Consider the following 22,407-nt stretch of genomic DNA (forward strand, 5'->3'; position numbering starts at 1 on the left):
GGAATTTGGACTATTTTTATTTTTTTGTGTTTTTGGAAATGGTAAAAGCTAGGTCACATCTACTTGGATTGAGTAGGAAGAATTTATAAAGATTGTACAAGATCATTATTTGATAGATAATATAAAGTGAAACTCAAAAGGAACAAGTAGGTTGTTATTGCTTTGGCTCATGTTAAGAAGAAAAAGGATGACAAGGAGTTGGTGGAAGTTGAGATGAAGTTGGAGGATTTGTATTCTCCTGAGTGTGGTTGTTATTTATCAAATAAAGCTGAGATAAAGTTGGAGGATTTATATTCTCCTAAGTGGGGTTGTTGTTTATCAAATAAAGTTGAGATAAAGTTGGAGGATTTATATTCTCCTAAGTGGGGTTGTTGTTTATCAAAGAAATCAACACTGAGGTAAATCCTCTAGATCAAAGGAGAGAGTTCTCACATAAAATAATTTTCTTTGGAAATACATAATAGGGCTCTTAGTTATCTTAGCCAATAGATAGGAGAGGTCAAAAACTTTGAAGAATATAGCAAAAGTAGGTGTAGAACACTTTATAAAAACATATATAAAGCTCAGGTGAGGGCCTATATTACAAAGGTGGTGAAAATGAAATTTTTGTTTCCCATTGTCATAAATGAGGATACAAAACAAAGCTTAATGAACATATATAAAGAGCAGGCGAGGGCCTATATTTTTTTATGTAAATCAACATTTATATATTATATCATAAAATTACATAGGATACAAAAAGTCTGTACGCACAGACAGAGAAAGCAATTTCATCATGTTTGCTCAAAATGACTATAAGCAACTGAACCTGCAACTTTGGAACCGGAGACCAACCACACAGTGCTGCCTAACGAGGGATCCAAACAAGAAAAGTCAACCATCCAAGGTTGCTTGACAGTATACACAAAATGAGAGAGGGCCTGTAGGACCTCCAAAACTGCGACAGAGAGATACAAAATGAGAGAGAACCAAGAAAACAAGAAGCCATTACAGCTTCAAAATCACATAGTCTTTACTGGTTGCACTTGGGCCAGCCGTTGCAGTCTCGAACTCGGGCTGTGGAATCCTTTGAGGAGTGGGGCGCTTCACCTTGCTGGTGTCAGTTTCCTCTGCCGGGACGTCCACAACAACATTTGTTCCCTAACGGATGGAGAGCCTGAGGAGATTGATGAGGACTCCCAGCTTGTGCGACAGGATTCTGACTTCTTGAGTCAGGGCACTAAAATTGAACTCCATAGCATCTAGCTTTGCCGAATTCTCTGTAGAAATGAGGGAAATGGCCTGGTGTGCTTTCTTGATATCTTCAGCTTGCATGCTGAGCGCTTTGGCCAGCATGGTCTTCATCCACCACATTTCACTTTGGGTTCGAACAAATTGTGTGGACCTGGTGGTCGTTGTGCCTAGATCTGATATCTAGTCCATTTCCGTCTCCAGAGCCCGAACGTCTATCTGTCCATTTCCGTCTCCAGAGCCTGAACGTCTATCTGTTCTGCTTCCTCTATGACCGCATCTTCAAGCTCTTCGATTTTGCGTTTTTCTTTATGAGAGGTCTGGGTCTCATAAGCCTCACGAGCTTTTTTCAGGTCTCGGTTAGCAGATGCATTCCGACTACCCTCACGAGCCATAATGTTATTGCAGGTGTTGGCGTGGGTGGAGACAATGAACTTCCTAGTAGCACTGAGATTGTTAAGAAACGAGCGAGGAGAATGAAATATTTTGATTACCTGGTTGAATGCCTTAGTTAAAGCTGAAGGTTGAATGTTCTGGATTGAGATCTCCCACTTCGCCTTCTGAGATATGTTGTTCCTGCCATAATAATTCCCATTTCGATTTCCCAGCTCCTTCTCATGATGTCGATCCAGAGCCATTACTCTGCGACGCTTCAGACTGTTGGTTGAAAGCCAGGCGTCCTCACCTACTTCTCGCTGACTGTGCCGATCATAATTTTTGCTGATAGTCCTCCCCGTCTGATAAACTTTGTCCTTGTGGATGATTTCCCACCCTTCCCTAAGTACTCCATGGGCCTGTCGCCCATTGTATCTCTGTTTGGCATTAAGTATATTGTTAATTTGCATAGGTTACTAATGAGCCGTATCCTGCAGCCCTTCTTCCGCTCTTGATTCTCCTGTAAGATATTGCCTTGAGATGGGAGTGCACTGATTCCGAAGCTCGTCTTCTATGACGTCTTGCCAACAAGTGTCAGTGATCTCCATCGGATGATTGATCGCGTGGTTGGCAAGGAAATCTGCTAAGACATTTGCTTTCCGCCTAACTGCAAGTGGAACAATGTTGTTGAGGGAGGAGAGTTGTTTCGCAATGAGCATTGTAACCATGGCTAATCTCCAGTGCTCTATAACTTTCTCCAGCTGAGTTCCATTTTGCATTCTCTTCGCCATAGTAATGGCCAAGAGGGAATCTCCTTTCACTGTTCCAGGGCTGCGAATTCTGCTTCATTGTTGGTGGCCTCCCCAAGCGCTCTGTAGAAAATGTGGAGGATTTCACCTTTGTCATTACGGATGACGCCTCCAAGCCCTGCAGGGCCAGGGTTGCCCCTGGAGGCCCCGTCGAAATTTAATTTGCAGAACCCCAGGGTGGGGGGCAGCCAGGCCGAAGGAACGGGAGCAGGTCGAGGTTGGTTACCTTGAGCCTTGTGACTTATTAGACCAGTCATGCCAAACAGTAGCAGGATGCGACAGTCATTGGGCGTGAGTGTCTTGTCCTGTTCTGCTTTGCAGATGGTAAGGGCAATCTCTTTTAAACTGTGCATAATGATTGTTTTGATGGTTTCAGGCTGCTTGACTTCTTTTTTAAAAAATCGTCTGTTCCTCTCTTTTCAAGTGTTCTAGATTATAAAACCAGGGTAGAGCCTCCAAAGGGCGTTAACCGTATTACAACTGGAATACTTTGTGCGCCAATTTGGAATGGAGTCTTGAATAGAATATCTATGTCTGTTTGTTTGTTTGAATATTCCTTTCATCCATTTCCACATATTATTGGTCTAGTGAAAATCATTAAGGAGATGGTTCATCGTTTCCTCATCCTTTTCACAGAGGGGGCATCTGGGAGACCCAATAAAACCTCTTTTCACTAAATTCTCCCAGGTAAGGATTTTGCGATGCATGAGAAGCCAAAGAAAATATTTTATCTTTGGCCAAAGCATTGTTCCAGACATTTGGGTACCAAGCTACTTTGTATTCAATGTTCTCGTGGTTGAGATACATTCTAGCCTCCTTGAGGTTGAAAGTTCCTCTGTCGAGTTTTCCGCACCTGAGTTGGTCCTCCTCCTGAGTGAACCGGATCATTCTCTTATTCAGATCAGAGTTTAAGGTGCTAAGGAGGTCTATCATGTCTTCCTCTAGGGGGAGAGGCTCTAGGTTCCATTTCCTCTAGTGTTGGTTCTCGTTGCTGCCAGACCAATATTGATGGACTTTTATCTTGCCTGTTGCCTGAAACCATCTCTGTAGGGCAAGATAATTGGGGTTTTCTAGTTTAGGTAGTTGTTGCCATGCATCCTCCCAGAATAAAGCATTGTTTCCATTTCGAATTTCCCAAAAGCAGTGGTCCTGAATGAGGTGGCTGTTAGCTCTGGCTAGATTCCAAATAGGGGAACCTTCAGGGGCATCTGTCATTTTGATCAGGTCCTCGATTCTCCACGTTTCGGCATATTTGGCCTTCCATAATTTTTCCCAAGGTGTGTGGGGTTCCTTGGTCCAACTCCACCAAAGCTTAGCTCCATAATCTTTGTTGATAGTGTCCGAGTCTTGTAGCCCTAAGCCCCCTAGGATTTTGGGTTTGCATAATTTAGTCCATGCTACAAGTGCCCATTTATGTTTATCTGCTTTGCCCGACCAAAGAAAGGCTCTTTGAATATTCCTAATTTTATGTATAACCATTTTTGGAGCTGGGAGGATAGAGAGCATGTAGAGAGGAATGGCTTGCAGAACCGCCTTAGTCATTACAAGTCTTCGCACAAAATTCAAAACTCTGTTGGTCTAGTAATTTCCCCTATCCTCTAGCTTGGAGAGCAAATACTCCTAGTGGAGTTTTTGCCAAGGCTTGCCAGTGAGAGGAATGCCAAGATATTTAGATGGGAGGCTGTGTCTTTTGAAACCAAGGATATTAGTGAGGTTCTTTTGGACCACCAAGTGCGTATGGAAGAAAAAAATAGAGGATTTATCCAAGTTAAGATCCATACCAGAAGCTTGGCTGAACAGGTTCAAAATGGCTTTGAAAGCTTGGGCTTCCTTACTAGTAGGGGTACCATGCAGCATGGTATCATCCACGAATTGCTAATGGGTAGTTGCAGGAGAGTGATTTAGGGGCTATAGACCTTTGATGATATTCCTATCCTTAGCCGATTTAATGATGCGACTTAGTCCTTCCATTAAGATAACAAAAAGGAAAGGGGAGATAGGATCTCCTTGACGAATGCCTCTGGAAGGTAAGAAGGGGTCTGAAGGGGCTCCATTGACTAAAATAGAGAAGTTGGGAGATTTGACCATGGCCAAAATCCATCTGATCCAACGCTGGGAAAACCCAAAAGCTTTCAAAATTGCTTCAAGATGATTCCAACTAACCTTATCATATGCTTTTGAGAGGTGCAATTGAATGATCGTTCCAGCCTTTTTCTGAGACTGAAGGGTGTGGATCATTTCCTGTGCCAATAAAACATTTTCCATGATTTGTCTGCCTTCCACATAACTTGACTGCTTTTCTGAGATGATCAAAGGGAGAATAGGCTTTAACCTGTTGGCCATGACTTTGGAGATGATCTTGTACAGCAAATTGCAGAGAGCTATAGGTCAAAATTTAGAAGGTGTGCAGGCAACCTCTTCCTTGGGGATGAGAGCAATAAAAGTGGAATTTATGGATTTGAGTCTGGAGGAGGATCTTCTAGAGTCCTCAACCACCACCCATATGTCCTGCTTCACTATGTCCCAACAAGCTTTGAAGAAGTCAATGGTGAATCCATCTGATCTCGGGTCCTTGCCATTGGCCCTATCTTTGACTGCCTCTTCTACCTCCAGAAGGGTGACCGGGTGGTCTAAGGACCTATTCTGTTCCTTTGTGATTAGCTTGGGAACATAGATAATGACTGTATTAATTACCTCTTGTCTGTTGATGTTCGGTTTTGTGGCAATAAGACTGAAGTGGTTCTTGAGGATAGAGGCAATCTCCTGATGAGATTGAAAGGAGGTCCCCTGTTCATCCTTAAGCTTGGTTATTTTATTAGTGCCTCTGTAATCCATGGCTGAACGATGGAAAAATTTGGTGTTTTTCTCCCCTTTGTTCAACCATTGAATACGGGATTTTTGTCTCCATAAAGTTTCTTCCTAATTGCATCTCTCATTCCATTTTTGCAGGAGGTCACGCTCTGTGTTAATGGAGTTCTAAGATATGTCCCCCTTGATCCAGTTGTTATGTATTAGAGTCATCTGATTCTCCAGGGCTTGCTTGTCCTCAAAGATGTTGCCAAAGACCTCTTGGTTCCAAGTTCGTAGCTTTGCCCTTATGTGCCTCAATCTAGCTTGGAGTCGAAACATTTTGGTTCCTCTAGTGTCCAAATGCTCGTTCCACCATAGTTGGATGTTGGTGGTGAAAGTAGAATGACTAAGCCAAAATTTTTCAAAGCGAAAGGGTCTATTTTTTGGGGTTCCAAGAATGGTTGTCTGTAAAGAGATGGGCCAATGATACGATCCTCTAGATGGAATAATCTCAAGTTCCACTATGATTCGCTCAAGGAGAATGGTATCCAAGATCAGAAACCGATCAAGCCTAGATGCAATAAGCCTGTCCCTCCTCTCTTATTATTCCAAGTGAAAATGCCACTTTTTGGTTGGATGTCCACCAGGTTAGCCGCTCTTATGAAATAAATGAAGGCCTCGACATCTCTGTTTAAGGTTCGAAGTCCACCCTTCTTTTCCCCCAGAGAGGTAATCATGTTGAAATCTTCTCCATAGATGCCCTTAGCATTAGAGTGCCTTTGTTGCATCTTGAATAGGTTGTCCAATAGCTATAGCTTATCCTTTAGCCTTTGGGGGTTGTAGACATTAGTGAATAAGTATGTGTTAGCTTCTCCCAGGATTTGCATTTCAATGGAAATGAAAGATCTGGAGGCCTCGACGTTAAGGAGGAGTGGGAGTGGGGGTTCCAGAAGATGGCTTAGCCCCCTTCTAGACCATTACCTTCTACCTCCAAGTGCTCCATTCTCTTTCCCAGTCTTCTACCTATCCCTTCTAGGTTTAGCCTAGAGCATTTGGTTTCCTGCAGGAAAACAATGTCCGAAATTTCTTGTGTGACTTTCTTTTTCAATAATCTTTGTTTGGTTTCGCTGTTGAGCCCTCTTGCATTCCATGAGAGTATATTCATAGTTAAACTATAATTATGAGGAGATAGGGAAAGCCTCAAGGACCTTCATCTTGCCCAAGTTGATGAGCATTTGGTTGAGCTCATGGAGTGCCTCATTGTTTGTTCTTCTGCCCCGTTTCATTCTGTTTTTTGCATTAGAATAAGTTTGGTGTAGGTTTTGTGCCTTTATGCCCAATCCTTTTTTTGTGCCTAGACCCCTTTTCTACCCTCTTAGGGCTGCATCCTGCCTTGATAGAAAGAGGAAGTTGACTCTGTCAATCTCTTCCTCTGGAATGTGCTCCACCCCTTTTTGTTTTCATTGCTCAACTATGGTGTTAAGGTCCATTCTTTCTTGTTCTAGAGTGTCATTTAGGTCCTGATCCTCTATGCCCATTTCACTTAATGTCATTTCCTCATCCCCTTTTGCGTCTTTCCTCAATCCTGGATATTGGAAAAAATCATCAATCGAGATTGGAGTTAGCATCTGGGTGTTCTGATTGTTCTTTTCTGGGATTTTCTGCTCCGATGCCATTGTTTGGGTATCCTCATGTGCTCCAGTTTCCTCTCCAAGCACCTCAAAGGCATTCATAGACCTTTTGTTGATGTTTCCTGTCTTTGGCTGGTTTCTTTTGTTAGGTTGGTGTCTGCCTGTGGGTCGGACGGAACCATCCTGATTTTTGCTTGGGAGATCCTTAGCCTTCTCTACAGGCTTTTGCATGGGACATTCCCGGACTAGATGGCCATGTTCATGGAATTTTCTGCATCTAAAGGGTATTTGTTCGTATTCTATGGCTTGGAAAAAGACTTCATCTCTATATTCCAACCATAGACCTTCATGGAGAGCACCTGAAACTATAGGAATTTACAGGGTAAGTTCCTCAGACAGGACACCAAAGGACACCGCTCACAACTAGATCGCAGATCAATACACCAGTATTTTTGACGTGGCTAAAACCATCAAAGAGGGAAACAGTCCACGGCCTGAGCCAACGCGGCCACTTTAGGCAATTTATTAATAAAATAATGAAAATTTACATATGCTTTTCTCATAGACGGATTACCCTACAAATGACCCTCCATGCGCTTTAAATACAAATCATGGACCAATCGGGTGTCAAGCCACGGATCAAGTGTCGGTAATACCGAGGAGAGAATGAACCGTCGGATCACTACATATCGTGACCGTCAGATTGTAAGTTACAAAATGTACAAGGTAAAGAAACACACTTTACCTAACTCTATACTAGACCAAGTTGTACTTAACTATTTCCTATGTGTCGGAATATCCTAACATCCCCCCTTAAGAACAACTTGGGATATGATTGAAGGATTTACAAATATGATAGAATAGGGGAAGCAAGGAGGCACTAGAGCCTATTCCCCCTTAGTGACAACTTCCTAAACTCCAACCATAAATCAAAGTTTATTGAACTTCGCCTCTGTGAGAGCCTTTGTAATGATGTCTGCAACTTGATCATCTGTTGAACAATATTTCACTTCAAGAACATGGTCATGGATGAGCTTTCTGATGAAGTGCATGTGCAGTTCAATGTGTTTGCTGCGCTGATGTTGGACTGGATCTTTGCATAGCTGAATGGAACTTTGATTATCACACCAACGTGTAGTCAGATGCTGCTGCTAAAAGCCAAACTCTGACAGGATCTGACGAAGCCACAAGGCTTCCTTACTAGCTTTTACGGCACCACGATACTCTGCTTCTGCTGAAGAAAGAGAAATGGCACCTTGTTTCTTGCAAGCCCATGTAATAGGTCCTGAACCAAGAGTGAACACATAACCGGCAGTAGAATTCCGATCATCAGGGTCACCAGCCCAATCAGAATCAGTGAAACCAACCAATAGAGGAGCTGTTTCGACACTGTAATGAATCCCAAACTGAAATGTACCTCGAACATAATGAAGTATTCTTTTAGCTGCTTTCCAATGACTTTCACGTGGGTTTTTCATAAACCGAGCAATAAGGCCAACAACAAAGGAAAGGTCAGGACGAGTATGGGTTAGATACAAAAGTTTTCCTACAAGTTGACGGTATAAGGTAGCATCAACTTCAAGAGAAGTACAAGTGACTGAAAGTTTGACTCCAGACTGGAAGGGAGAAGGGGCTGGCTTACAGTCTTCCATGTGAAAATGGTGTAGAATATCACAAGCATACTTGGACTGGGAAAGGGAAATACCCTCCTTGGATTGCAAGACTTGAAGACCGAGAAAATAATGTAAGTGTCCTAAGTCTGTCATTTCAAACTTCCTTTTAAGGCTAGACTTCACATGGTTTATAAGGTTAGGATCACTACCAGTCAGGATAAGATCATCAACATAAAGAACAAGAATGATAAGAGACTTGCCGACTTTCTTGGTGTAGACAGTATTGTTAGAATGACACCTAGAAAAGCCATTTTCTAAAAGAAAGTTATCCATTTTGGCATACCAAGCTCGAGGAGCTTGCTTGAGACCATAAAGGGATTTCTTAAGCCGACATACAAGGCTGAAGTCTATTTGTATAAAGCCAATGGGTTGTTCCATATAGATTTCTTCATGCAAGTCCCCATGCAAGAAGGCGGATTTAACATCCATCTGATGGACTTCCCATTTGAAAGAGGCAGCAAGGGAAGGAACAAGTCAGATAGAGTTCATTTTGGCAACAGGGGAGAAGGTTTTAGTATAGTCAATGCCTTCAACTTGTGAAAAACCCTTAGCAACAAGACGAGCTTTATGTTTATCAACTTTCCCATTTGGTCCATACTTGGTTATGTAAACCCATTTGCATCTAACAAGTTTTTGTCTCTTTGGTAGAGGAACAAGATGCCATGTATCATTTGCCAATAATGAATGATATTCCTCATTCATAGCTGCTTCCCAATCTGGATGGCCTGAAGCTTCTGCAAAGGTGTCAGGATCATAATTCACTGAAGCTTGAGCCAGTAAAGAAGAGGCTCTCTCGAACTGAGAACGTGTACGTCGTTGATCTGTAGGATCACCGGCAAGATCACCTGCTGCATCTCGAGTAGCACGGATCCATTTTGGAAGCTGAGGAGCTGAAGGAGGATCCTGAGAAGGTGGGGGAGGATTGTCATCCTCACTTTCATCATCTGAAGAAGAAATGTTTTCAAAAGTAGAAGAGATAGGGAGAGGTGGCACATCCGCCAGACTAGGCTCGCAGGCCGATATATTTTCATCAAATTTTACATCTCTTCTAATGATAACATTTTTGGACTTAAATGGAATAAGTCTATAGCCTTTGACATCTTCAGAATATCCAACAAAAGTACATTTTTCACTCTTAGGTTCTAAAGCTTTATGCTTTTCATCTGGAATATGGGCCCACGCTTCACTTCCAAAAACATGAAAGTGACTTACATCTGGTTTGATTGAGCTCCATGCTTCTTCTGGAGTGATATTCTTTAAAGCCTTAGTAGGAGTGCGATTTATTATGTAATTTGCACAGTTAACTGCTTCTGCCCAAAAACTAAGACCAAGTCCTTTAGATTGTAGCATACAATTAGCCATTTCCTTTAAGGTGCAATTCTTCCTTTCAGCTACACCATTTTGTTGTGGAGTATATGGAACAATATGTTGCATTTGAATTCCATTCTCAGTGTAAAAGTTGATGAATGTGTTTTTGGCTAAGCTCATGGAGCGCCTCATTGTTTGTTCTTCTGCCCCGTTTCTTTCTGCTTTTTGCATTAGAATAAGTTTGGTGTAGGTTTTGTGCCTTGATGCCCAATCCTTTTGTTGTGCCTAGACCCCTTTTCTACCCTCTTAGGGCTGCATCCTGCCTTGATAGAAAGAGGAAGTTGACTCTGTCAATCTCTTCCTCTGGAATGTGCTCCACCCCTTTTTGTTTCCATTGCTCAACTATGGTGTTAAGGTCCATTCTTTCTTGTTCTAGAGTGTCATTTAGGTCCTGATCCTCTATGCCCATTTCACTTAATGTCATTTCCTCATCCCCTTCTGCGTCTTTCCTCAATCCTGGATCTTGGAGAAAATCATCAATCGAGATTGGAGTTGGCATCTGGGTGTTCTGATTGTTCTTTTCTGGGATTTCCTGCTCCGATGCCGGTGTTTGGGTATCCTCATCTGCTCCAGTTTCCTCTCCAAGCACCTCAAAGGCGTTCATAGACCTTTTGTTGATGTTTCCTGTCTTTGGTTGGTTTCTTTTGTTAGTCTGGTGTCTGCCTGTGGGTCAGACGAAACCATCCTGATTTTTGCTTGGGAGATCCTTAGCCTTCTCTACAGGCTTGTGCATGGGACATTCCCGGATCAGATGGCCATGTTCATGGCATTTTCTAGATCTAAAGGGTATTTGTTTGTATTCTATGGCTTGGAAAAAGACTTCATCTCTATATTCCAACCATAGACCTTCATGGAGAGCACCTGAAACTGTAGGAATTTACAGGGTAAGTTCCTCAGACAGAACACCAAAGGACACCGCTCACAACCAGATCGCAGATCAATACAATAGTATTTTTGACGTGGTTAAAACCCTCAAAGAGGGAAACAGTCCACGGCCTGAGCCAACGTAGCCACTTTAGGCAATTTATTAATAAAAGAATGAAAATTTACATATGCTTCTCTCATAGACGGATTACCCTACAAATGGCCCTCCATGCGCTTTAAATAGAAATCATGGACCAATCGGGTGTCAAGCCACGGATCAAGTGTCGGTAATACCGAGGAGATAATGAACCGTCGGATCACTACATATCGTGACCGTCGGATTGTAAGTTACAAAATGTACAAGGTAAAGAAACACACTTTACCTAACTCTATACTAGACCAAGTTGTACTTAACTATTTCCTATGTGTCGTAATGTCCTAACATGCCCCCTTAAGAACAACTTGGGATAGGATTGAAGGATTTACAAATATGACACAATAGGAGAAGGAAGGAGGCACTAGAGCCTATCCCCCCTTAGTGACAACTTCCTAAACTCCAACCATAAATCGAAGTTTAGTGAACTTCGCCTCTGTGAGAGCCTTTGTAAAGATGTCTGCAACTTGATCATCTGTTGAACAATATTACACTTCAAGAACATGGTCATGGATGAGCTTTCTGATGAAGTGCATGTGCAATTCAATGTATTTGCTGTGCTGATGTTGGAGTGGATCTTTGCATAGCTGAATGGCACTTTGATTATCACACCAAAGTGTAGTCGGATGCTGCTGCTGAAAGCCAAACTCTGACAGGATCTGACGAAGCGACAAGGCTTCCTTACTAGCTTCTACGACACCACGATACTCTGCTTCTGCTGAAGAAAGAGAAATGGCACCTTGTTTCTTGCAAGCCCATGTAATAGGTCCTGAACCAAGAGTGAACACATAACCGGCAGTAGACTTCCGATCATCAGGGTCACCAGCCCAATCAGAATCAGTGAAACCAACCAATAGAGGAGCTGTTTCGGCACTGTAATGAATCCCAAACTGAACTGTACCTCAAACATAACGAAGTATTCTTTTAGCTGCTTTCCAATGACTTTCACGTGGGTTTTGCATAAACCGAGCAATAAGGCCAACAACAAAGGAAAGGTCAGGACAAGTATGGGTTAGATACAAAAGTTTTCCTACAAGTTGACGGTATAAGGTAGCATCAACTTCAGGAGAAGTACAAGTGACTGAAAGTTTGACTCCAGACTGGAAGGGAGAAGGGGCTGGCTTACAGTCTTCCATGTGAAAATGGCGTAGAATATCACAGGCATACTTGGACTGGGAAAGGGAAATACCCTCCTTGGATTGCAAGACTTGAAGACCGAGAAAATAATGTAAGTGTCCTAAGTCTGTCATTTCAAACTTCCTTTTAAGGCTAGACTTCACATGGTTTATAAGGTTCGGATCACTACCAGTTAGGATAAGATCATCAACATAAAGAACAAGAATGATAAGATACTTGCCCACTTTCTTGGTGTAGACAGTATTGTCAGAATGACACCTAGAAAAGCCATTTTCTAAAAGAAAGTTATCCATTTTGGCATACCAAGCTCGAGGAGCTTGCTTGAGACCATAAAGGGATTTCTTAAGTCGACATACAAGGCTGGAGTCTGTTTGTATAAAGCCAATGGGTTGTTCCATATAGATTTCTTCATGCAAGTCCCCATGCAAGAAGGCAGATTTAACATCCATCTGATGGACTTCCCATTTGAAAGAGGCAGCAAGGGAAAGAACAAGGCGTTTAGAGTTCATTTTGGCAACAAGGGAGAAGGTTTCAGTATAGTCAATGCCTTCAACTTGTGAAAAACCCTTAGCAACAAGACGAGCTTTATGTTTATCAACTTTCCCATCTGGTCCATACTTGGTTCTGTAAACCCATTTGCATCTAACAAGTTTTCGTCCCTTTGGTAGAGGAACAAGATGCCATGTATCATTTGCCAATAATGAATGATATTCCTCATTCATAGCTGCTTCCCAATATGGATGGCCTGAAGCTTCTGCAAAGGTGTCAGGATCATAATTCACTGAAGCTTGAGCCAGTAAAGAAGAGGCTCTCTCGAACTGAGAACGTGTACGTCGCTGATCTGTAGGATCACCGGCAAGATCACCTGCTGCATCTCGAGTAGCACGGATCCATTTTGGAAGCTGAGGAGCTGAAGGAGGATCCTGAGAAGGTGGGGGAGGATTGTCATCCTCACTTTCATCATCTGAAGAAGAAATGTTTTCAAAAGTAGAAGAGATAGGGAGAGGTGGCACATCCGCCGGACTAGGCTCGCAGGCCGACATATTTTCATCAAATTTTACATCTCTTCTAATGATAACATTTTTGGACTTAAATGGAATAAGTCTATAGTCTTTGACATCTTCAAAATATCCAACAAAAGTACATTTTTCACTCTTAGGTTCTAAAGCTTTATGCTTTTCATCTGGAATATGGGCCCACGCTTCACTTCCAAAAACACGAAAGTGACTTAAATCTAGTTTGATTGAGCTCCATGCTTCTTCTGGAGTGATATTATTTAAAGCCTTAGTAGGAGTGCGATTTATTATGTAATTTTCACAGTTAACTGCTTCTGCCAAAAAACTAAGACCAAGTCCTTTAGATTGTAGCATACAATTAGCCATTTCCTTTAAGGTGCTGTTGGTAAGGTAAATCCCCTCTGCGGACAGAGGCGATCCCACTAGCCTATGACAGAACTAGCCACAAACAAACCACGCTGCTACGCAAGTTCCTAGTTATGCCTCAAAGGTGAATCAAGAAGACTAACCTGGAGTCCAACGCTATGATTAAAGCAGAGTTGATATCCTCGCTCCCTTGCTCCAACAGATCATAATGAATACCTGCACATGCAAAGGAAGAGACAGATGCCAACATAAAAACTACCAAGGCACAACTATATTTCAGTCAGAAAGGAAATAAATCAACATATCACCATGATAGATAATGAGATTGGAACTATAATAGCAGTCGCTCATCAATTAATAAACAGGAAAAGTTACAACCATTGTTCTGACGTCGACCCTTCTCCTGGCTGGGCGAGTAACTATATGTGTCTTGACATGCATCTCCTCTCCGACAACATAACCTCTCTAGCACTCGTTAGCATTCTCTCCATGACCAATAATCATCACTACTATAACTCAATCACCAAATCACTAGCATAACACTAACACCAACACTCTCTCTAGCACTAGCTTGTCCAATGCATAATAACAAGCTTATATAGATGGAGAAGGGAGGAGGATGCGATGAACCGGGACACCTTTTGTGGAATTAGCAAAAGCCATAAAGATGGATAAAGCTCGACAAAAAACTGATTTTCTATCCTCATAAAAGCTCCATGTAATGAAGGAAACAACAGTCGGACGTGCATTAAGGCAAAAAGCACGACTAAATTTGGTTGGCGCGACTGTTGCTCTAAGATAGAGCGCCAATGGTCGCGCCCCCTTTTGAGGATCTCCATCATTGGCGCGGGTAGGATACTGTGGACTTGCGCCAATGGAAAAAGAGCATTTTTTAGGGATGATCTGCAGAAGGTGTCTTCAGGGAACATGGAGTACATACTCAGGGGAACATAATGCAAGTGTTTTTAGACTTTGTCACTTCTTATAACTCCTGGGATGGGTCCTCCAAGGTACGACAAGAGGAGTAACAGGGATGGTGACAAATTACTGTGTAACAGATGCCCCCTAAAGCATGAAGTCCGAGAGGTGGAGAGGGGTGAAATGCTTTACAAGAACACACACATAAGAGCACACAAGAGCACATATAGTTACTGCCGCCGAGGAGCTGTATTAAGAGACATGACTGATAGTTCAATTACAAGATGTACGTGGTATGGTCGCAGCCATCCATAAGAGAGTACATAAATAATGTAGATCCATATTATGGACGCAGCCATCTGGTTAGGATCAATGATTTGACTCAGGTATGGTCGCAGCCATCCAGTGAATCAGTCAAGTATCAAGAATCACGCCTGGATTACAACAGACACAATCCAGGGTCTTGCGCTCCATCTCGACCCGAACAAGAGTACAAGTCCAAGCATGTGAATATATGAGCTGAAGTCGAACATGCATGAACATCGCCTGATTACCAGTCAATAATGGAAACTGTTAACAGACGCGAGAGGTACCACCAATAATGACAATGGCCCTCAAGGTACTATAGGTACAATCTACGGCGTGTGAATCAATGCGCTGAAGTCGAACACCCATAGAATCATTCGATCGGAGGCCAATGATGAAAACCTCACGTCGAACACGAAGAACCTTCCATTGAGGCATGCAGGCTCTAAGGCACCGGAAGGGAGTCTCTAGGTCAACCTGCTGGATAGTGAGCTGAAGTCGACAGGGAGTGACCTTGATCGAAGGTGGGCCATAATGTTTCCCACATCATCGACACAAGACAGAGAGATAATGTCGTGAATCAAGATTGTGCGAACTATCAGAGGGAGGTTGTTTATTTGCAGAGGTCAACTTCTCTTGAACATATCGGCGGCACATTAACGGAATTGGCAGTATTTGACATCAATGTATCAAAGGTCATTATGACGAGGCAATGAGTGAATGAGAGGTCAAATAGGGTACCCAAATCCATGGAAGCAAGTGAAAGATATGAGATGAAATATCCCCACCCTGGACACGAAAGCAAAAAGTGCCATGTTCAAGAGCGACATACTGCCGTTACGGTAATAATTATGGTTCAAAAAATTTTATTTTCCCCCACCATTTATGGCGAGTACCCCAGTTATTTTTAACAAGCTTGATGGGGATAGCATATGCTTGTGTTGTGACAAAATCCGATGTCATTAAGTTTTAACGAGTCTGACAAAGGAAGAACTCGGCATCTTTTCTTGTTTAGAGAGTTTGAAAAGACAGCGGAAAAGGAAACTCCAGGGATGTCCTTTTTCGTAAAGTTGTGTCTCTCGAGCCCGAAAAAGTATAAAATAATACCCGAAAGAACTGCCCGATCATTACGATCGAGGAGTACTTTTCATGATTAGTGACTTCGACCTGAAAAAGTAAAAAAACGGTCAAAACCACGCCGTTTCGTAACCACTAACGAGTTTGAAACGACAAAACCTAGTAATCTTTTTATGTTTTAACGGTCGACAAAAATAACTTAAAACGACCGCCCCTTATCACCATTTAACGAGTCAAGAGGAGCGACTCGGCAATCTTTCCCTCTTTAAATGGTCAGAAAAGAGCTGAAAGCGGACCTCCATTTTATTTTCTTTAACGAGTCAAAAAGGGAAAAATACTCGGCAATCTTTTCATATTTTACGAGTCAGAAAAGAGCGTAAAGGCGACTCGTCCTGAAGGAACGAGTGGTATAAAGGATAGCAACTGGTTCCGGTAATGGTGGAACTTTACTTGAAACACATAAAGGTTAAGAGGCTGGCTAAGAAGACCACTCATCGCTGCGGTTCCTCAGGAAAGGAGAAACAACCAAGTGAAACAAAGATGGTGGCGATGGAATGAAACAACCAAGGTTCATCTCGCAGAATTTTAGCGGATAAAAGGCAATCACGGGATGTAACTGGGCTCATTTTTATACAAGCTTGAACCATGAAGAACTTTGCTTGGATTCGGTTTCATTTTTACACAAGCTTGAAACGAAAAACTATGCTTGGGTTCGGTTTCATGTTTACACAAGCTTGAAACGAAAAACTATGCTTGGGTTTGGTTTCATGTTTACACAAGCTTGAAACGAAAAACTATGCTTGGGTTCGGTTTCATGTTTACACAAGCTTGAAACGAAAAACTATGCTTGGGTTCGGTTTCATGTTTACACAAGCTTGAAACGAAAAACTATGCTTGGGTTCGGTTTCATGTTTACACAAGCTTGAAACGAAAAACTATGCTTGGGTTCGGTTTCATTTTTACACAAGCTTGAAACGAAAAACTATGCTTGGGTTCGGTTTCATGTTTACACAAGCTTGAAACGAAAAACTATGCTTGGGTTCGGTTTCATGTTTACACAAGCTTGAAACGAAAAACTATGCTTGGGTTCAGTTTCATTTTTACACAAGCTTGAAATGAAAAACGATGCTTGGGTTCGGTTTCATGTTTACACAAGCTTGAAACGAAAAACTATGCTTGGGTTCGGTTTCATGTTTACACAAGCTTGAAACGAAAAACTATGCTTGTTAAAAAAAAAAAAAATTGTTGCATGCCCCCCGCATGATTATACCAATCGAGATACATGCCCCCTAAGCTTCATGGCATTCACGGAGTGGATGGAATGAAGGTTTACTTGGAAAGACTCGATTGGAGGATGCCCCCCGGGCTTCAGTCACGCGCCCGGGTGAGCTGCTGTCATCAGAATGACGGGGTGGGTGCTGGGGCATTTCCTGTGGAAATAAGACCATTTAGGAATGGCAAATGGCTATATGTGAAGTGAGAACCGGGGAATGAAAGTTGGTCTACGACATTGATCGTTCTTCCTTCATGCGGAAAATACATCACTCTGAAGAGTGAGGACACAATAGCACGTATGTGATAAATATAATCTCGTCCAAGGAGTAAATTGTAATCTAACGGACCTTGGAACACCATGAGACCCATTTGGATAGTCTTCCCTTCTAACGTGATAGGTACATTGGGAAGAATTCCTAAAGGTCGAGTGATTTCTCGATGGAAACCTACAAGGCTTCTCATCTCAGGCAGAAGCAGTGGGGAACCAAGTGCTTCCCAAGCTGTTGAAGAAAGGATACTAACAGGAGATCCTTCATCAATAATTGTACCAGCCATAACCATGCGATAGACTTGAACTATAATTCGAAATGGTATGGAGGCTGGTAACCGAGGATTGACCAGTTGATCCCAATTAAAGGAAATAACTAGGTTGCTCGGATATGCCTCTAATGGACTTTCTTCTTGTTGTGAAGAAATGAGAGGGATGCTCACTTGATCATTAACGTCTATGTCAATGAATAAATTTGGACGGTGGGTTCGTCATTCTTGGCAGTGATAACATCATCTGAGGAGGTAATTTCTGAAGGCGAAACCGGGTCACTTGTAATCCGGATCGTTTAACTGTTGTCTGGTTTGGATTCAGATGTAGGATCATCTAGGGGTAGAAGTTCTGAAAGAAAAACCGGGTCACTTGTAAGCCGGACCTTTTGACTTTCGTCTGGTTTAGATTCAGATGTAAGAGCAGCTAAAGATGGAACTTCTGTAGGCAAAACCGGGTCACTTGTAAGCTGGACCTTTTGAAAGACCGGGTTACTTGTAAGCTTGAACTGTGGACTTTTGGTCGGTTTGGACTCAGGGGGTTCATCTTTGATGATCAAGTAGTGCGTAGATGATGAACATAAATCACTTGTTCCGACCAGGTACTGGTCTGGAACAGGCTGAGCAACATTCTTTCCGACCAGGTACTGGTCTGGAACAGGCTGAGCAACACTCTTTCCGACCAGGTACTGGTCTGGAAAAGGTTGAGCACAGGTAGGTTCAGGAAGAGAAAGCTGGACCAAAGAGGAATCATGCTTGATCTCTTGGTTAGTGGAGAGACACTCTACATGTGTAACAAGACGCTGATATCCAGCGGGTAGTTGGGGTAAGGAATCCGACAGACTTGCCAAAAAACGGGAAGCTTCATCCATTAGTGGACAAAGTCGAAGGAGATGATTACCTTCACAAAGTCGACAAGGGAAACGAACCTTCCCTTTCCTGTTACCAACTAGTAAGGTATCGTCAATTTGCGACAGCAAGGGGCGAGTCGGGTCACGGGACCATATATCTAGGATCCTGGGAATGCTAGGACAATCAGAAAGAAAATGATCCCCTTTGCATAATCGACAAGGAGACCGAAGCTTCCGCGGAGGAGCAGAAGGTGGTTCCACTTCTGATAGCTTCGTGGTAGATACGACCTTTCCCTTAGGAGACTTCTTCTTTTTGGTCTTCTTCTTCTTCTTCTTAGCCACCTGGTTAGCGAAATCCAAGGTTTCACCAAGCGAAGTAGAAGATGAGGACGCAGCAATAGGCGAAGAAGGGAAGGGGTCCACCTTAGAATCAACATGGTGTTGTTCGGGTGGAGGAGGTGGTGGTGGGACATGATTCATCACACTTGAGACCACCGAGTTTGAAAACAACCATACGGGTAAACCAATGGTCAACCCAGGCAAAGACAATGTTGCGATATACTGAACACCAACATTTCCAACAGAAGGAAATGGGCAAGGGTACCCATCAGGAGGAATGCCTTGGCCGGTGGGCACCGGAAAGGCTGCCATTGAACGAGAATTAATCCTACTCAAGCTAAGGCACGCAAAATCTAATTGGGTAGATGTTATCGTGGCCAATAATTTTTAAGACACTGAACTTAACCTTTTCATTTTTTAAGAGTCGAGAAAAGGGTAAAAGATGACTCTAGTCTCCTTCGAATATTTAATGAGCACGAAGTGACAAGACGCTCATAGGCACCTTTTCGTTTAGGGAGTCCGAAAAGGATCAAAAGTGACTGCTCTGGAATTCTAGGTAGAGGGTGTGCCAAACTTTTCGCAAAACCACAGAATACTTTTTAGGGTACGGGTGGTCGATCTTCGTGAATGCTGTGTTCACTGCATTGCGAATCGTAGGGCGGCTGACATGGCTTCCTATGGATAAAGGCTTTATTCCTATAGGGGTCTCCCAATATATACTCGACGGTACGTGGGAGCACAGTCCGTATTGGCAGCTACCGTTTCACTGTGGAGGAATCACCCAACCACTCGACGATAAACTACCAGGTTTAACGACGCCGGAACACGTCTCTAACCTAGACCTCTAGAGTGTTTGCGTTAGGTTCCAATGCGTTGTTATGTTCATTGAGTTCATTTTAAAGTTTATCTTTGATTATGTTTCAGTTTTTTGGTCCTACCGTATGTGATATCTCGAAAACTTCTTACATGCAAACTATATGCCGAAATTAAATCATTTGATTCGATGAATCCTATCTACAGGAGGGTTGAGATATTTTTTCACAAACGAAATGATCACTTCAACAAAGAACAAAGATCCTAATGCAGCTAGTAACAAGAAACGAAATTTTGTCTTTTTCCTTTTAATAGCAACAAATAACAATAAATGCTAACTACTATAATGCAAGAGATTTTTTGTTTTTCCTTTCCTTTAAGATAGCATGATGCATGTAAACAAATTCTAAGAGATATGCACAATCCAAGTTCAGTCAATGAAATAGAACCAATTCTAAAACACAAAATGAACCATGCAAGCAAGGAAAAACACAAAAACTAGTGAACTTCAAAGAGGCTAGAAGTGAAGTATTCAGAGTATAGAAGATCAAGCTTTAACAAAGCACTGGATAGGTGTAGAACAATCAACAAGCTGACTGGATGATCAAGAGACCGAAACTTCCCACAGAAGGCTAGACATGCAAAGTCACTGGAAATAAGCAAACAGCTGAGGGATACAGGCTAAAACCAGTCAAGCAGAGGTTCAACACAGTTCCAGAGGTTGAAAGAGATATATAAAGAGACTGAATGAGCTTTCCACCCACACACAGGAAAAATTTACAGAGCTGGCGCGACTGTCAGCCTGCAACTTGCGCTACCACAGAATTGGCGCGAGTTTCTTTTGAGCAACGTGCGCCAACTGGCGCGACTGTCAGAGAAATAACAGCGCCAATTAAGCTTGCCAACTAAAAAGATAAATGATACGACCTCAGGTCGGGTTGACAGTGCTCAGATTGGTCAAACAGTAAAGAATCAACTCAAAACTGACTCAGGAAGCTCATGCACTCAAGCAAGCAGAAGAAAATTAACATGCAAGACAGAAATCAAAGAGTTACTCCCCAGCGGAGTCGCCAATTTGTTGGTAAGGTAAATCCCCTCTGTGGACAGAGGCGATCCCACTAGCCTATGACAGAACTAGCCACAAACAAACCACGCTGCTACGCAAGTTCCTAGTTATGCCTCAAAGGTGAATCAAGAAGACTAACCTGGAGTCCAACGCTATGATTAAAGAAGAGTTGATATCCTCGCTCCCTTGCTCCAACAGATCATAATGAATACCTGCACATGCAAAGGAAGAGACAGATGCCAACATAAAAACTACCAAGGCACAACTATATTTTAGTCAGAAAGGAAATAAATCAACATATCACCATGATAGATAATGAGATTGGAACTATAATAGCAGTCGCTCATCAATTAATAAACAGGAAAAGTTACAACCATTGTTCTGACGTCGACCCTTCTCCTGGCTGGGCGAGTAACTATATGTGTCTTGACATGCATCTTCTCTCCGGCAGCATAACCTCTCTAGCACTCGTTAGCATTCTCTCCATGACCAATAATCATCACTACTATAACTCAATCACCAAATCACTAGCATAACACTAACACCAACACTCTCTCTAGCACTAGCTTGTCCAATGCATAATAACAAGCTTATATAGATGGAGAAGGGAGGAGGATGCGATGAACCGGGACACCTTTTGTGGAATTAGCAAAAGCCATAAAGATGGATAAAGCTCGACAAAAAACTGATTTTCTATCCTCATAAAAGCTCCATGTAATGAAGGAAACAACAGTCGGACGTGCATTAAGGCAAAAAGCACGACTAAATTTGGTTGGCGCGACTGTTGCTCTAAGATAGAGTGCCAATGGTCACGCCCCCTTTTGAGGATCTCCATCATTGGCGCGGGTAGGATACTGTGGACTTGCGCCAATGGAAAAAGAGCATTTTTTAGGGATGATCTGCAGAAGGTGTCTTCAGGGAACATGGAGTACATACTCAGGGGAACATAATGCAAGTGTTTTTAGACTTTGTCACTTCTTATAACTCCCGGGATGGGTCCTCCAAGGTACGACAAGAGGAGTAACAGGGATGGTGACAAATGACTGTGTAACAGGTGCGATTCTTCCTTTCAGCTACACCATTTTGTTGTGGAGTATATGGAACATTATGTTGCATTTGAATTCCATTCTCAGTGCAAAAGTTGATGAATGTGTTTTTAACATATTCTTCGCCATTATCAGATCTTAGCTTAAGAATTTGATGTCCATGTAGGAATTTACAGGGTAAGTTCCTCAGACAGAACACCAAAGGACACCGCTCGCAACCAGATCGCAGATCAATACACCAGTATTTTTGACGTGGTTAAAACCCTCAAAGAGGGAAACAGTCCTTTTCAACACAGATTCTAGTGCAAGATGTGTACCCTTTTTGGAGGGTCGTTTCTGACGCTTGAATGAAGGTGCCCAGTTTATTGCCGATTTGCTCCAAAGCTACCGGTCTCTAGTAGTCGATAGGGATGGAAAACAGGCGAATCCAAACAAGAACATGGTTGAACGTTTCCTGTTCTGGTGCGAAGTTTGGTTTCCAGGGTCTCATGTAGAGGTCTGACGAGGCATAGAAGTAAGGGCCTCCATCAAAGATGCGGTCTCTATCTTCAAGGTTTCCAAAGCTCACCGTAAAAAATCCTTTCACCCCCAGGGGGAGTTTAACATCAACTTTCGGCTTCCAAGTTTTCTTGATCCATTGGCATAAGACTTTTTTTGTGGGTCAAAAGCCCATGAAATTGCATATCATTGCATGAATAGCCATATGATCCCTATAGGCTTGCAGTTCGGGGTCAGTGATGATAACCCTCAATATTTCTATAGTCTT

The sequence above is a fragment of the Pinus tabuliformis genome, chromosome 7 (genome assembly GCF_031772625.1).
Source record: "Pinus tabuliformis cultivar Carrire ecotype Pingquan chromosome 7, CPIR1, whole genome shotgun sequence".
In the NCBI taxonomy this organism is placed as follows: Eukaryota; Viridiplantae; Streptophyta; class Pinopsida; order Pinales; family Pinaceae; genus Pinus; species Pinus tabuliformis.